The sequence below is a fragment of the Dermacentor albipictus genome, chromosome 8, assembly GCF_038994185.2.
Source record: "Dermacentor albipictus isolate Rhodes 1998 colony chromosome 8, USDA_Dalb.pri_finalv2, whole genome shotgun sequence".
Taxonomy (NCBI): domain Eukaryota; kingdom Metazoa; phylum Arthropoda; class Arachnida; order Ixodida; family Ixodidae; genus Dermacentor; species Dermacentor albipictus.
Genome location: NC_091828.1, coordinates 39,012,430 through 39,028,828, shown reverse-complemented (window position 1 = coordinate 39,028,828; position 16,399 = coordinate 39,012,430).

Here is a 16,399-nt window from a genome sequence, read left to right as displayed (position 1 = left end):
ATCTGGAGCACTTTTGGGTGGGCATAATGTTTTCATAGCGCTGGAGAACGAACCCGTACTGGGAGCTTATAACGAAAAACTATTCCAATATGTTTTTATTCCAATCGCATTACGTCAAATTTACCTGTGGGTCATAGAGACGAGAGGTGCGCCCTCCAGGGTGCCATAATTAAAGCCAACAGGAAGCCTTCATTACAATAAATGTTCGTTGGTTAAGTTGGTTCAAATCTGTTTCTATCTGTGAAGTTTCGTCGATGCAATTGAGCAGGATAAAAGGAGCAAGAGGAAAAGCGCCAGATCAGATGTTCATGTCCAAGTCTGCTTGAACCGAAGCTTTCGCGAAACGGTTCTGTAAATGCTATTAATTGCACATCTACAACGCGTTTTGCAGCATGGTGAATACGTGTCTACTCGGCAAGCCTGGAAGACGTGGATACCCCTACCACTTGACCCCTGTTATCCACGGGGCTGCATATGCAGCATTGTCTCACATTTGGCGAGGTCATCTTTGCGATCAACATGGTTTGGTATTGTACTGTTTCCAGGACCGTTCTATATTACTCAATGAGAGTTTAACCGTGATGATGCGAAAAGCCTAGTAAAGTAGGCATTAAGCGATTCGCTATGACCTTAAACGCACACTTTTGCTCCACTGAACATAGTGTTGAAAGGTTCGTTGTTTCACTGCATATATATGTAGAGAAAAGAGCAAGCTACTGGGACATCGTTGCACGGGTAGTACACATTGGCCTACATAGAGGTCAATTGGCTGAACCAGTGTTTTCCGTAAACTATGCAGTAAAATATTGTACAACCTCAGAAGGTAAAAAGGATGGAAATCTGTGTGCAATTGACAAACCTTAATGCTTGTGGGATTATGGATGTTATTGACAGTTTTACACCTTTATTTGTTTTTATGTGAGTAAATAATTTTTCAGTGAATTCAGCAAGATGGCAACGATAACGTCCACCGTCGTGGCCACCGTCAGATTCAGCAAAGCCCGGCAGCGTTCGAATAGAATGCTTGGCCTTAAACACGTGCCATAAGCAAATATTGTCCTTGAATTTTGCTGCATGGTAAAGATTCCAGATTCGGAATTTGCAGGGTCAGGAAGGTCCAGGACGGTTCGCTTAGAAAGCTTAGCTTTAAAACATATTCTTCAATCTATAATTTATTTTGTGATTTTCAGAATCTTTATCATTCAAGATTTGGTCTGGAGAGTAGTTCCCTTACTGTCTTCTAACGTTGCCCTTTCGAGATATTTTTGTTTACACGAGCAAGTATATAATACTGTTCTGGCGACAGTAAACGCAAATTCGAGTTCTCAAAAAACGGTATGTAACGCCTCAATTGTTGCAATATTCTGATGTCTCAGACCACCGTTGGCAAACTGCGCATTACTGGTCATTTCAATTATTACTAAAAAACTATATTCGGCAGTGCAAATGTAATATTTTTTTGCAAATATTTTTACGCTGTAGTTCACTTGATTCGTATAAATATAGTCTTGTTGGAAACATAAAATTTAGAAAAACATCTAAACGGAGCACAAGATGAAATGCGCCTCACCTTCCACGCTTTACGTTACATGAACTAAAATCCTGAGGGCGTATACTTATCTTGCACATCAATTAGGAACTTCCATAGTATACGGATTGTTCTATTCTTCCACCAGGTGTTTTTTTTTGTAAAAAATAGCCCCCCGTGTACCATTTAGGGCACTGAATCTACATTTAAAAAAAATTGCACAAAATAGGTACTTTTCTTCTCAATTTGGTTACAGGAAAGAGAAAACACGCACCCCATCAATTTATGAAATAATATTTTGATTTATCCACGGAGTGCTCTGAACGTAGTGAAAGAAGGAAGACCGGAAAGCGAAGTCTTGTGCTATTTCCAAACAGTGTCGCCTACCCACTACGGGGGAGACGACAGTGTATGTAAACAAGTATGTTTAGAGATAAAGCATATTTGAATCCGCCAGTGATGTTAGTGGCGCGTTCTTTCTGAAACCCACCTGGGTATCAAAGATTAAGCAGGAATGCACAGTGAAAAAGGAAATGAAAATCTGGGATTTGCCATGGCAAAACCACCACATGATTATCACACACTCTGCAGTCACGGATACTGCTTTATTTTGACCACCTGGGCTTCGTTAACGTGCACCTATTGCCAAGTACACGAGCGTTTTTGCATTCCACTCCATCGAAGTGAGGCCGCCACGGTGAGGATCAATGCTTCGACTTCACGCTCAGCATCGCAGGGCCATAGTCATTATAACCCACAGAGGCGTCAAAATATAAGGTAATATGCGTCTAAGTAGTAAACCCGATTTACGGTGTAGTAGTCTGATTTTGACGACCGACGATTGTGCTCGCCGGTTCCATAGTGACTTGGGTGTTACTTGCTTTTCTCGACACAAGCTCCCCCAATAGCGAGTTAGAACCACGACTCACTGTTCTTGCACAATTTGATCTTGCTCATCACTATTACGCCACAATCAATACAGAAAAATGAAATTTAATCTATACTTTCAGGATATCAAACAATCGAGAACCTTATAGTGAACAGAAGACTGTTAGGAAGAACTGATAATGCACTTGTATTTACCAAAGAAAGAAAAGCTGTACATTATTGGTCGAACCCAAATTACAGAATCCGGCTAAGAGAGTCGAGCTTGAAAGATATGTTGGGTTAACTCATACTTGACTTTTTTTAACTCAACACTTTCCGTAATTCTGTGAAAACTATGTCAATTTACCTGATCCTCCAGAATTCAAGCTATGTTAGCAACCACGATTTCGTAAACCATGAGCTATCAAGAGAAACCTCTCAGTTTCTCTCGAATCTATCCTATAGTTGCTACGACTTCCGCAACCAATACCAGAGTGGCAGAAGCCGGCATATAAATCAGAATCCACTATAAACATGAAGTCTTAGGAAAGAAATACCGTCTCTATTATTGTTCTAAGAATATTTGATCACACATATTGAGTACGTTTAGTTGTTTTCCAGAGGGGACGTTACTTTCGCGACAAATAGCAATGCGCAGGTGGATAGTATGGTTCAATAATTGCTTTCAACAGTACACTTGCAGTCAACATTACCATTCCGGAAATTTAAGCCGAGCACAATTAAATTCATTTCTACATTGAACGTATTCAAGCATATTACCGCCACAAGGATGTGGTTTCACAAAATCTACCATATTCTGCGCTGGCATAACAGAAGATCTCGAACGGATAGCTGAAAGGTCAGTGTATTCCGGAGCACACTTTCAGTCCGGATATTAGGAATGTGGTGCCATAATATAATAATAATATTTGTGGTTTTACGTGCCAAAAGCACTTTCTGATTATGACGCACGCCGTAGTGGAGGACTCCGGAAATTTTGACCACCTGGGGTTCTTTAACGTGCACCTAAATCTAAGTACACGGGTGTTTTCGCATTTCGCCCCCATCGAAATGCGGCCGGCGTGGCCGGGATTCGATCCCGCGACCTCGTGCTCAGCAGCCCAACACCATAGCGAATGTGGTGCCAGTCCAAGTGTTTGTGTTAATAAAGCATGACTTCCATATACTTCCTGGTTTCAATTTGCCAAATGGCACCATGAACCCTAAAATGAAATGCTAAAAAGGTAATTTAGACGTATTTGTAATTAGCCCCATGGGCATTGTGATTTTCACTGCAAGCAATATCGGCCTTTGCCGGTAATCTACCCTATTAGACCGAACTGCACTGTGCGCGCTATTCCATATCGAAAGATTTTGTTCGAGCTAAGAAAATATACTTGTGGTACATGCTAGATAGCTTCGCAACCGCTTCGCCTTGCACACGAAAATTTGGGCATCTCTCACGTATCATCATCATCATCAGCCTGGTTACGCCCACTGCAGGGCAAAGGCCTTTCCCATACTTCTCCAACAACCCCGGTCATGTACTAATTGTGGCCATGCCGTGCCTGCAAACTTCTTAATCTCATCCGCCCACCTAACTTTCTGCCGCATCCTGCTACGCTTCCCTTCCCTTGGGATCCAGTCCGTAACCCTTAATGACCATCGGTTATCTTCCCTCCTCATTACCTGTCCTGCCCATGCCCATTCCTTTTTCTTGATTTCAACTAAGATGTCATTAACTCGCGTTTGTTCCCTCACCCAATCTGCTCTTTTCTTACCCCTTAACGTTACACCTATCATTCTTCTTTCCATAGCTCCTTGCGTCGTCCTCAATTTGAGTAGAACCCTTTTCGTAAGCCTCCAGGTTTCTGCCCCGTAGGTGAGTACTGGTAAGACACAGCTATTATATACTTTTCTCCGGAGGGATAATGGCAACCTGCTGTTCATGATCTGAGAATGCCTGCCAAACGCACCCCAGCCCATTCTTATTCTTCTGAATATTTCCGTCTCATGATCCGGATCCGCCGTCACTACCTGCCCTAAGTAGATGTATTCCCTTACGACTTCCAGTGCATCGATGCCTATTGTAAATTGCTGTTCTCTTCCGAGACTGTTAAGCATTACTTTAGTTTTCTGCAGAGTAATTTTGAGACCCACTCTTCTGCTTTGCCTCTCCAGGTCAGTGACCATGCATTGCAATTGGTCCCCTGAGTTACTAAGCAAGGCAATATCATCAGCGAATCGCAAGTTACTAAGGTACTCTCCATTAACTTTTATCCCCAATTCTTCCCAATCCAGTTCTCTGAATACCTCCTGTAAACACGCTGTGAATAGCATTGGAGATATCGTATCTCCCTGCCTGACACCTTTCTTTATTGGGATTTTTTTGCTTGCTTTATGGAGGACTACGGTGGCTGTGGAGCCGCTATAGATATCTTTCAGTATTTTTACATACGGCTCGTCTACACCCTGATTCCGTAATGCCCCCATGACTGCTGAGGTTTCGACAGAATCAAACGCTTTCTCGTAATCAATGAAAGTCATATATAAGGGTTGGTTATATTCCGCACATTTCTCTATCACCAGATTGATAGTGTGAATATGATCTATTGTTGAGTAGCCTTTACGGAATCCTGCCTGGTCCTTTGCTTGACAGAAGTCTAAGGTGCTCCTGATTCTATTAGCGATTATCTTAGTAAATAGTTTGTACGCAACGGACAGTGAGCTGATCGGTCTATAATTTTTCAAGTCTTTGGCGTCCCCTTTCTTATGGATTAGGGTAATGTTAGCGTTCTTCCAAGATTCCGGTACGCTCGAGGTCATGAGGCATAGCGTATACAGGGTGGCCAGTTTCTCTAGAACAATCTGCCCACCAACCTTCAACAAATCTGCTGTTAGCTGATCCTCCCCAGCTGCCGTCCCCCTTTGCATATCTCCCAAGGCTTTCTTTACTTCATGCGGCGTTACCTTTGAAATTTCGAATTCGTCTAGACTATTTTCTCTTCCATTAGCGTCGTGGGTGCCACTGGTACTGTATGAATCTCTATAGAACTCCTCAGCCACTTGGACTATCTCATCCATATTAGTAATGATATTGCCGGCTTTGTCTCTTAACGCATACATCTGATTATTCCCTATTCCTAGTTTTTTCTTCACTGCTATTACGCTTCCTCCGTTCCTGAGAGCATGTTCAGTTCTATCCATGTTATACTTCCTTATGTCAGCTGTCTTACGCTTGTTGATTAACTTCGAAAGTTCCGCCAGTTCTATTCTAGCTGTAGGGTTAGATGCTTTCATACATTGGCGTTTCTTGATCAGATATTTCGACTCCCGCGATAGTTTGCTGGTATCCTGCCTAACGGAGTTACCACCGACTTCAATTGCACACTCCTTAATGATGCCCACAAGAGTGTCGTTCATTGCTTGAACACTAACGTCCTCTTCCTGAGTTAAAGCCGAATACCTGTTCTGTAGCTTGATCTGGAATTCCTCTATTTTCCCTCTTACCGCTAACTCATTATTCGGCTTCTTATGTACCAGTTTCTTCCGTTCCCTCCTCAGGTCTAGGCTAATTCGAGTACTCACGTATCATCCCCACGCAGATTGAAGACTTCCAAATAGTGGCAGTGTCGGTTATCCTTGGTGGGATTCCACAATGACCGATTTCCAAAACTTCTTTGTGTCATTGTTCTTTCCCATTTGCCACCGGCCTGCGTTATTAGCATGTCCAGCAACGCTTCTGCTTGGCATGCGGTGCCCGAAATATTTCTAGCGTAATATATTTTCATTAAATTTAGGACCGCAATTGTTGGTGACATCCGCGTGGGAACCTCACCCTGCAAAATGTAGAAGCAGACACCATATGGAGGAAAACAAATAAATATCGATATTCAGGGTGTTCAGTGTCTGTACAAGTGCAGCCTTCAGTGTCACTCATCGGGTCTGAATACGAACTCTCCCGAAATGTCAGTCAGGTTTGGCGTACCACAACGAAGTCGGCGAGCTAGAAACGCCACTTGACATCAAGTGAAACCAATCGGATTCAAGGCAAATCATTCACAGTTTGTAATTTAGGCCATGGATACCCAATGAAATTTTTCTCCAGAACTGTGTTGGCCATTATCGAGCCATAGATACAACCTCTAAAATAGAACGAACACACCCTAAGCTATGCTTGCAGTCAGATGAAGAAGAATGGAGATTTAAAATGCGAACCTGCTTTGCATAAAACAATGCTGTTGAGATAATGGTAGCATAGGCTGAAATAATGACTGTCGCAAAGGCTATCGCTTCTTAGTAATTAGGTGCTTTAGGAGCGCCCGTTTTAACGCACGAAGTAGGTACTCTGTAGAAACAATGTCTTCCTCCTTCGCATGCGTTTGAATTGAATGAGCGCACAATCGCGTAACGAAAAGAAAGGCATAGGTTTTCCTTTGTGACTTCCTGCGCTCTTAAAATGTGAAAGTTCACGAGCATTGCGTCACTGAACAGCTGAGCCTTTTTTTTTTCAATGAGATGGCCCTCACACTCGCCGGACCGGGAAAACTGATAGTGCGGCACAGGTCATGGTAACCAGGAATGTTTAAATGAGCGAGGGAATCATGTAGGAGAGCTTATGCAGTCTTGGAGTCCGGTTTGACTATCGAGACCGATTGGACTTTCATTCGCTGAATTACACAGTCTAACAAATATCTCGCTTTAGATTGGCCAATTTGTGGGGTGGATGCTGTGTGCTGGCGCTCACGGAAATTTCTGGTCTTTATGTTGACAAGGAAGGAAGCGCGGGTGGATTTATATTATCAATGGTAAATCCACGCGAGAATCATAGACTAAAGAAAGAAGACGCAAAGCACAGGCAACACCTGCGTGTCTGACGTCTTCTGCCAATCGTCCATGTCTTTCAATTTGTATTACGATCCGTATTACGAGCCGTTTTCAGCCCGCAGTTTAGCGGAAAGCGATATGGTTGTGTGTGTGTGTGTGTGTGTGTGTGTGTGTGTGTGTGTGTGTGTGTGTGTCTGTAAATGAATTTCATTTGGCGATTGAGGCACAGTAAGTATCTTCAATCCATGTGGAATTTCTGTAGTCATTCTTCGTTTTCTTCTTTCTTACAAGTGCTATACGTACAGTGGCGCCAATTGCAGCCTCTTGTCATTCGTCTTTACGCATATTCAGAGGTTTAGGGTAAACTTCTTGGAATGTGGAAAAAAAACATAACTGAAGACATCCGTGAATCATTTGGCTAATTTGCGGTGACAGCAGCTGATTATCCATCGGCACTGCAATCTTGTTCTGCCTGCCGTCTTGATGTGGTGGCTTTGGCGTTGTGTTGCTTAGTGCGAGGGCATGGGATCCAACCTCGCTCGCACCCATCGCGATTTGAAGGGGGTTAAGTATAAAAAAGGCTCGCGCACAGTGCACTGGGAGGACGTCCAAGAAATTAATCCACTTCCTCCAAATACCATGTGCGTTATAATCATATCGTGCTTTTGGCACGTTACACCACATATTACAACGAAGATGTGTGTGGCTAGCTTATCCCTCCGTCCATCCGTATGTCACCTGTACGCCGAAAACTCCTCCAGCGCAACCCATTTTCGCCTGCTAGAAATAAAAAAAAGGCACGTGATTGCCTGCACCTGTAGTGACGTCATTGTGCTCCATCGCAGCCGAGCGCGCGTGCAGGAGTTTCTCTTCGGCTCCGAAATGGGTACGCAACAGGTCATATGCATTCTTGAGGAGCAGGCAGCTTTCGATTAGCAACTCCGCGAGCAGAACCGGGAACGAGTTCGTCTACGCCTAGCCGATGCCGCAGCCCGGACACAAGAACAGCCTCGTGCAGCAGAGCGCAAACAGCAACTGCGTACCGTGGATCCTGCATCCTACGAAGCCGTCATTGAATGAACCGTCGGGATTACCCAGTGATTAACACCGGGGCCGCATGTTTCAGCTTCGCTGGTGAGCCATCTGTACGGAGTAATTGGGCGGTGATTTTTCAATTTTTAATCTTGTAACTTGTTTTTTGACTAACGGCGCTTAACCAGGACGAGAGCTCAGCAAGAAGACGGCAGTCATTTTATAAATACTTTCGAATGTCGCCTGAAGGCAAAGCACAGAAAGCTATAGCTGGGCTAAAGTGCGCCGAAGGCATCGCTGAATGCTGGTGGTACGAAGATGGCAGCCAGCAGCATTGAAAGCTCTACACCTCTGTGGTGTACGAGATGAGAGCGAACAAAAACGGTAATTTCTGTAGGAGCAGAAGAAGAACGAAAACATATTTGCAGAAAGAATTTCGTTGCCCTCAAAACGGGGTAACGCCGTGTGGTCGGGCCCCTATTCTAAGGCACCGTTGGCCCTCCTCATCCTTTCTGCCCTCCACACCAGCCTGAGCTGGTACCCGAATGCAGAGCCAGATAGAAATGCCTCCCACCTCAATCTCGTGTAATACTCTTCTTGTTCTTCGGTGTGAGCCGTGCATTTTTATGTGATGTGGTTGAGTGTTTGTATGATCCCACACCCCCGCATATGTCTTTGTTTGCTGTTGGGTAGTATACGTCCTGTTTATGGATGTTTCCATTCAAGACTAAATATAAAGCCTCGCATGCTGACGTAGGACGCTACAGACATTGCAGTGCGGCCTTTCATAGCGAGCCCTCTTTAGGGCCGCAAATGCATGAAGCTGTAACATTTGAGCAATGTCTGCGAAAATAAGGCACCATGGCCCCGCTGCGCCGATCCCCACGCTGCAGATAAATGTGACGTGACTGTAACGAAGTCTTCGAACTGCGGCGGGTCACACGAAGCTTCATAGAAAACTTGCCCACGTATTAAGAAGAATATAGCCTTCTTGAAAGACATGTTGAGAGATCATTAACATAATCTCGAAGCCGCCGATAAAATAAGGAAGCGACGTTCCCGTCGCCGGCGCTCTTAAAGGAAGGCTGTTGCCTCTGGGGCACGCATGCCACTTCTAGCAACATCACCTGTTCCTCTGCCGCCGAGATCAGGCACCATGGAAAGGTCCACGAAGAACAAGGCCACTGTGAAGACCACATCTCCCGAATCTTGGCCGGCCCTACCAAGTAGACCACATTGACCAACAGAATCACAGCTAACTTTGGCTGGACAACCCCCGTCGTGTACTGTCGGTGATTTGTGGGACCAAAACAGGCAGGTGGCTGTAACGCTGCAATCGCTAATTAATACAATGCGCATAATACTGAAAAAAGCTACAAGCCCCAGTGGCCCGAAGTGCTCTGACAATAGTGGATGCACTAAATGCAGTGCTTGCTAGCATAATTTAAGCATCATCGCTCGACCAAGTGTCCCCTTCCACACTGAAGTTAGAAGAGCTTTTATCTTTCAAAGAAATGCCAGAGGTCTTGGGACCCGTACAGCAGACATTCGCCAATTCATGCTTTTTTAAATCGCTTCCCTATTCCAGTCATTGGTGAGCCAAATACATCAACTCCACTCGGACTGTTCGGTACAAATATTTCGTCTGGTCCATATGCGGTGTGAGCATGAAAGCAATCATCTACATCCACACGGACTTTACATACGTCGCTAAAGCGCTAGAGCCTCATGGCGACAACCAATATTTGCCTGCAAGTCAAATGGAAGGCTTTGTCATTTACCCTAATTGGAGTCCACATATCCCCAGCGGGTCACTTTGACAACAAACGACTGAAGAAAATATTAGTAATGACCAATGGCCCTGGGGTTATCACAGGTGACTTCAACGCGCATAACCAGCTATGAAGAAGCACTAAAATCGAATCAAGAGGCAGGAGTCTTGACTGATTTGCTGCGGGCATGATATTTGCTGTGTGACTGACGGGAGCCCTACATTTCTGCGAGGTACGACCTATAGTTGTGGTTGCGACTTAAGTTTGGCGTAATGGAGCTTTGCCTCTAGCGTCCAATGGTTTACGGACATAGAACCACATCGAAGCGACCATATTCCAGCATACATAAAGATTAGAGGCATTGAGCAACTCTTATCCATTTTCTGCAATCAGTCGATTGGTCAAGGTTTAAGAAGCATATGGATGACGCCTCTCGAGAAGGCCTTTCACAGACTATCGAAGATGCAATCCCTGAAGTATTGAAAACATCCATCTGTTCGCTTACAAGGTTAGCAAGGCGAACAGACTTAGACATAGAACTGGAGATGCTGCGTGCGGCTAGCGGACAGGTGGTAAGAAGGTATCCGCACACGAAGTCCGTCTTAGATCTGGGAGCTTCATGATACATACAAAAGAAAGTCCAGGGCGGTACGGATCAATTGGAAGACAATCGATGGAAAACATTCTGTCAGTCGCTTGATCCCCGAAAATTGCTCTCGCACACATGAAGAAAGGTTAGGAGTCTTCTCTCATCATCATCATCATCATCAGCCTGGTTACGCCCACTGCAGGGCAAAGGCCTCTCCCGTATTTCTCCAACAACCCCGGTCATGTACTAATTGTGGCCATGCTGTCCCTGCAAACTTCTTAATCTCATCCGCCCACCTAACTTTCTGCCGTCCCCTGCTACGCTTCCCTTCACTTGGAATCCAGTCCGTAACCCTTAATGACCATCGGTTATCTTCCCTCCTCATTACATGTCTTGCCCATGCCCATTTGTTTTTCTTGATTTCAACTAAGATGTCATTAACTCGCGTTTGTTCCCTCACCCAATCTGCTCTTTTCTTATCCCTTAACGTTACACCTATCATTCTTCTTTCCATAGCTCGTTGCGTCGTCCTCAATTTGTGTAGAACCCTTTTCGTAAGCCTCCAGGTTTCTGCCCCGTAGGTGAGTACTGGTAAGACACAGCTATTATACACTTTTCTCTTGAGGGATAATGGCAACCTGCTGTTCATGATCTGAGAATGCCTGCCAAACGCACCCCAGCCCATTCTTATTCTTCTGATTATTTCTGTCTCATGATCCGGATCCGCAGTCACTACCTGCCCTAAGTAGATGTATTCCCTTACGACTTCCAGTGCCTCGCTGCCTATTGTAAACTGCTGTTCTCTTCCGAGACTGTTAAACATTACTTTAGTTTTCTGCAGATTAATTTTTAGACCCACTCTTCTGCTTTGCCTCTCCAGGTCAGTGAGCATGCATTGCAGTTGGTCCCCTGAGTTACTAAGCAAGGCAATATCATCAGCGAATCGCAAGTTACTAAGGTATTCTCCATTAACTTTTATCTCCATTTCTTCCGAATCCAGGTCTCTGAATAACTCCTGTAAACACGCTGTGAATAGCATTGGAGAGATCGTATCTCCCTGCCTGACGCCTTTCTTTATTGGGATTTTGTTGCTTTCTTTATAGAGGACTATGGTGGCTGTGGAGCCGCTATAGTTATTTTTCAGTATTTTTACATATGGCTCGTCTACACCCTGATTCCGTAATGCCTCCATGACTGCTGAGGTTTCGACAGAATCAAATGCTTTCTCGTAATCAATGAACGCTATATATAAGGGTTGGTTATATTCCGCACATTTCTCTATCACCTGATTCATAGTGTGAATATGATCTATTGTTGAGTAGCCTTTACGGAATCCTGCCTGGTCCTTTGCTTGACAGAAGTCTAAGGTGTTCCTGATTCTATTTGCGATTACCTTAGTAAATAGTTTGTAGGCAACTGACAGTAAGCTGATCGGTCTATAATTTTTCAAGTTTTTGGCGTCCCCTTTCTTATGGATTAGGATTATGTTAGCATTTTTCCAAGATTCCGGTACGCTCGACGTTATGAGGCATTGCGTATACAGGGTGGCCAGTTTCTCTAGAACAATCTGCCCACCATCCTTCAACAAATCTGCTGTTACCTGATCCTCCCCAGCTGCCTTCCCCCTTTGCACATCTCCCAAGGCTTTCTTTACTTCTTCCGGCGTTACCTGTGGGATTTCGAATTCCTCTAGACTATTTTCTCTTCCATTATCGTCGAGGGTGGCACTGGTACTGTACAAATCTCTATAGAACTCCTCAGCCACTTGTACTATCTCATCCATATTAGTAATGATATTGCTGGCTTTGTCTCTTAACGCAAACATCTGATTCTTGCCAATTCCTAGTTTCTTCTTCACTGTTTTTAGGCTTCCTCCGTTCCTGAGAGCATGTTCAATTCTATCCATATTATACTTCCTTATGTCAGCTGTCTTACGCTTGTTGATTAACTTCGAAAGTTCTGCCAGTTCTATTCTAGCTGTAGGGTTAGAGGCTTTCATACATTCGCGTTTCTTGATCAGATCTTTCGTCTCCTGCGATAGTTTACTGGTATCCTGCCTAACGGAGTTACCACCGACTTCCATTGCACACTCCTTAATGATGTCCTCAAGATTGTCGTTCATTGCTTCAACACTAAGGTCCTCTTCCTGAGTTAAAGCCGAATCCCTGTTCTGTAGCTTGATCTGGAATTGCTCTATTTTCCCTCTTACCGCTAACTCATTGATCGGCTTCTAATGTACCAGTTTCTTCCGTTCCCTTCTCAGGTCTAGGCTAATTCGAGTTCTTACCATCCTGTGGTCACTGCAGCGCACCTTGCCGAGCACGTCCACATCTTTTATGATGCCAGGGTTAGCGCAGAGTATGAAGTCTATTTCATTTCTAGTCTCGCCGTTCGGGCCCCTCCACGTTCACTTTCGGCTATCCCGTTTGCGGAAGAAGGTATTCATTATCCTCATATTATTCTGTTCCGCAAACTCTACCAATAACTCCCCCCTGATATTCCTAGTGCCTATGCCATATTCCCCCACTGCCTTGTCTCCAGCCTGCTTTTTGCCTACCTTGGCATTAAAGTCACCCATTAGTATAGTGTATTTAGTTTTCACTCTACCCATCGCCGATTCCACGTCTTCATAGAAGCTTTCGACTTCCTGGTCATCATGACTGGATGTAGGGGCGTAGACCTGTACAATCTTCATTTTGTACCTCTTATTAAGTTTCACAACAAGACCTGCCACCCTCTCGTTAATGCCATAGAATTCCTGTATGTTACCAGCTATATTCTTATTAATCAGGAATCCGACGCCTAGTTCCCTTCTCTCTTCTAAGCCCCGGTAGCACAGGACGTGCCCGCTTTTTAGCACTGTATATGCTTCTTTTGGCCTCCTAACTTCGCTGAGCCCTATTATATCCCATTTACTGCCCTCTAATTCCTCCAATAGCACTGCTAGACTCGCCTCACTAGATAACGTTCTAGCGTTAAACGTTGCCAGGTTAATATTCCAATGGCGGCCTGTCCGGAGCCAGTGATTCTTAGCACCCTCTGCAGCGTCGCAGGTCTGACCGCCGCCGTGGTCAGTTGCTTCGCAGCTACTGTGGACTGAGGGCCGGGGTTTGATTGTGTTGTTCATATAGGAGGTTGTGGCCAAGTTCTGCACCAGGGTGGCCAATCCTGCTCTGGTGAGGGAGTGCGTTACCGGTTTTGGTCACCGGGATCAGGCCACACTCCAGGCCTGTTTATGCAATTTATCAACACGCTGATTTTTTTTTAATCCGGTGGAAAATTGCCGGCACCGGGATTCGAACCACGGACCTCTTGCACGCGAGGCGGGTGTTCTACCTCTACGCCACCACTGCTCATCTCCGCATTAAAGGAATATCTTTGCTGCTCTGGCCCTCTACCAACTCCGCTCGGAACTCAAATTGGCTGAAGAGTTCTGTGTGTAGGTTGGTGGGTCCGTGGTCATCATTACTGACGCAGCACAGAATGAAATCCCTGAAGCACGTGTACCAGCAATGAACATGCTAGTTTCACTCAAAGAGCTTGACCCTGCGTTGGCGCTCTGCAGGCGTTCTTCGTTACCAGGACCAGGTGACATCACGTACGCTGCCCTATGCCACCTTGGACATGAAGACGGTGGTGAGCTGCTCAACTACTATAATTAGTCTTGGAACAACGGCGCCGTTCCGAAAGAATGAAAATCGAGCTGCTTGATCCCCCTTCTGAAAGCTGAAAAGCCTCCGCTTAACCGATCATCAGCCATAAAGTCCGATTGCACTTTAGAGCTTCGTCGGCAAAGTGATAGAAAGAGTGATTGTTGCTCGCTTGGAATTGTACCCAGAACAATTCAACATCTATGCGGACTCCATGACGGGCTTTCGTCGAGGTTTCTCGTCCAATGAAAACGTCATTGACATCGTAACCTGGGTCCGAAGTCAAAAAAGACTAAAGCGCCTATCAGTGGCACTTTTTCTAGATATCAAAGGAGCATACGACAAGGGCACCCAGGAGGCCATACTGAACTAACTCTCGGCTGTGGGAGTTGGTGGCCTGATGTTTCAATGGAATCGGGACTATTTGACTTAGAGGTGCTTTTTCTTACAGACCGAAGACGGCCCAAATTCGGAACATTACATCTGCCGTCGTGTGCCGCAGTGTGGAACGTTGAGCTCCATATTGTTCAACCTCGTCCTGGAATGACTAGCGGAGCACATACCGCGGACATTTCATGTCTTAATATACGCCGAAAACATTTGCATCTGGGCTTCTTCGGTGACTCGCCCTCAGGTACGAGCTAGGCTTCAGCGGGCGGCAACCGTGGCGGTGTCTTATATCCGAGAACAAGGCCTCACCGTGCCTACTGAAAAGTGCGTATTGGATGGCTTTACACGCAAACAAATGCCATTGTATCCTGTTCCATTTAATGGTCAAGCTGTGCCCTATGAGGAGACGCATCACTTTCTGGGTGTCATCATTGATACAACCTCTCGTGGAGCCCTGACTGCGTCTATTTAAAGAAATATTAGTTGCCATTGCTCAGGTCTTCAAATTTCTATGCGCGAGAAACTTCAGTACGTCAGTCCTTTCTACGATGCCGTTGAACAGGGCGCTGTTTCTCGGACTCCTATGTTACAGCCTATCAGTTTTGTCCAATACATGGACAAAACTTCAAACATTCGTGTTTTGGAGATCATACAAGGTCAAGCCCTGCGCACGTGTTTAGAGCTACCTCGGTGCACCTCCACAGCAGCAACAATTTCCATCGCATCAGACCATATGATCCCGATACACGTAGCTTTCGACTCTCCCAGAGTACACATTCACCATCTGCCAAGGATCCCCGACCATCATTTAGCCTCCCTACCAGCAGAGACACCTCAAGGGACCTTTCCAGAGTGATTAACGCTCATAAAGAGTGCATTTTAAGATCTTTTACAACTAGCCCTGGCTTTGGTCGCGGGATAATACTCATTTTATTTCCGGGCAGGCGCGCCAAGCGCGTTTACAGTTGGTCTCTTATAGGTCCTACCTGGAGTTTAACTCCCTCTCCCGCAGGCGTTCTGGCGTTGCAGCTGTTGGCCTCACCGCCACCTCGAGCTCCGCTGTCATGAGAGGCTGCTCGCATTTGTTTTCTTAAACATTTTTGCGCTCGCAAAGATAGTGTAAATCGCCACTGGCCGTTCTTGTCTTCGTCTTCTTTCCTTGCCGAGTCTTCCTCCTCGTTCTCGTCGGTGTCGCTAGTTGATTCCCCTTGTTTCTCCTCGACAGGCAAGAGGAATTCCTCTTCAGCGTCCGCCACAGATCCCGCTTCTGTTTCGATGACTTGGTCATCCGTGTCCATGGTGTCATGACCTAGTACCAAGTCGTTGCCCGTTGGGAGTTGTGATGTCGCGGCGCTATGCTTGGGCCGGGAGCCAACTCCCGGGATTCCGCGCTCCGCTACGCCATTAGGCTTAGCCTGGCAGGCCGGCATGCTCCGGCGGTGGTCTTATATTTTTCTAAGAAGCTGGGTCCACTCTTCAAAAAAAAGAAGGTATCAGCATGTTCCTGGTGTCTTCCTAACAAAGCCCTGCAAGTTATGTGATTTTGACACGATTTTTACCGCCGCTAGGCACGATAATTGATGGAGCCAATGTGAAGACGTCTTCACCCCTGGGCGACATCTAGCGTTCCAGAAGCCAAAATAAAAAAAAAAAATGATATTGTCAGCCTGGCGTTACCTGTTCGTTCCCCTCGGACTACTGCACGTATACCCCACGGTATGGTATGCTCACGGCTGTTGAGCAG